A 1,994-nucleotide genomic window follows, 5' to 3' on the forward strand; every position below is an offset into this window, starting at 1 on the left:
ATAGACTCTTAAAGTTCAGTACGTGCCAGAATACAAATGTGTTTTAGTTTTGTGTTAGTCTAATTCAGCAACTGGAACCCATCAATGTAAATAACATTGGGAAGGCTTCCTCTCAAGAGCAGTATCCATATTTGAGACGGCTATTTTGTATTCTTCATTCAACAGTGCAAAGATCTGATAATTAAGGAGCGCCCAAAATCTTTTGGAACATTACTTAATGGTCGAACACTATCACACACACACACACACGCACACACACACCACACACACACACACACACACACACACACACACACACACACACACACACACACACACACACACACACAACACACACACACACACACACACACACACACACACACACAAACACACTCACATATACACACACACACACACACACACACACACACATACACACACACAAAGACACACACACACACAAACACACACACACACACAACCACACACACAACCACACACACACACACAGAAAAACACACATACACACACACACACACACACACACACACACACAAACACACACACACACACACACACACACACATACACAAACACACACACACACACACACACACACACACACACACACACACACACACACACACAAGACTACTACTTTACGGGTAAAACATCTTGGGTGATGTTGTATCCTAGGTAAGATGAATCTGATTCTTCTTTAAGCAGGCCTGAGAGTGGCGAGTAGAAATCTGTAAATGGCGAGCAGAATTGTTAATCAACTCGCCAAAGGCGAGTAAAGTTGCTGAAACACTGAATTGAAATGGTTGGTTTGGCAAGTAAAATTTGCTCTCTGGCTAGTAAATTATGAGAAGTACTAGCCAAAGGCGAGTGCCCCATTTTGTGGACTTTCAGCGCTGTTAAGGGATATAATGGTTCAAAGAAATTGCCTCTAATCGTGCCAAGAGCTAGACAGTTCGGTTCGGGGTTGAGATCATGTCACCACACACCAGGCATATTGGGCTTTGCTATTCAAATGTCAAACGGTTGTGTTTTGGGGTAGCGCTTCTTGACCGGGATTTCTTTTCTTCCTTGTATTGCAGCAGTCGTCTGTTTTAATTTCCCTCCCACGTTTTGCACTGAGAGGAGGCAGTATTTCACACGGTGTTGCCGGAGGTAAAGATTTAATTTGGCATCGACCAAATGAGCGACAGAGTTCGGTTTGGGCTTTGAATAGATGACAAAGCACACACGAGGAATGCCTTCGTGTTAGTGTTTTAGCGTTCTATTTTTCAAATCTAACTTCTGTGTTGAGTGCATGGTCTTTCGAGACCGGGTGTATTCTCCAGTTGACAGTGTTTTAATTTGTTTACGCCGTGTTATGCGTTTAAACTCCGAAAAGCACATAATGTGCGTGCGCTTGCTACATTATAGATTTGACTTTCTGAATCAAATAGGTTTGTTTGTTTTTTATTTGCTTCGACAAATGTTTACCCATTAGGACTTAAAGCAATTTTTACAACAAACGAAATGGAGACTCCTGACACAGGAGATTTGACGAAGAAAATCGGTCGTCTAATTAAGTTAATTTAGTGAATTAGCATAGTTACAAAACATTACAGGGGTATCTAAATTACAGCACAGCAAGTTTTCTAGTTCGCCAGAAATATTACCAACAGTGGGCCTTAATAACTTTTTACCAGATACGAACACCAAAATTGTAATGGTCGCACGTACACACCCACACACACACACATGCACATGCACATACACACACACACACACACACACACACACACTCACACACACACACCAGGGCCGGACTACCGGGGGGGTTATGGGGGTTGCGCAACCCCCCCCCCCCTAGCCTAAACATGTACCTTACTTACTTAATTTTTTTTTATTATTGCTTATTTTATGCCGTTTCATGCAAGGAGCGACCATTTTCCTATCTCATAATATGACCTACCCATCAGCTTCAGGGGGCTTCGCCCCCTGACCCCCACAACGAGGGG

The sequence above is a fragment of the Littorina saxatilis genome, linkage group LG7 (genome assembly GCF_037325665.1).
Source record: "Littorina saxatilis isolate snail1 linkage group LG7, US_GU_Lsax_2.0, whole genome shotgun sequence".
Lineage (NCBI taxonomy): Eukaryota > Metazoa > Mollusca > Gastropoda > Littorinimorpha > Littorinidae > Littorina > Littorina saxatilis.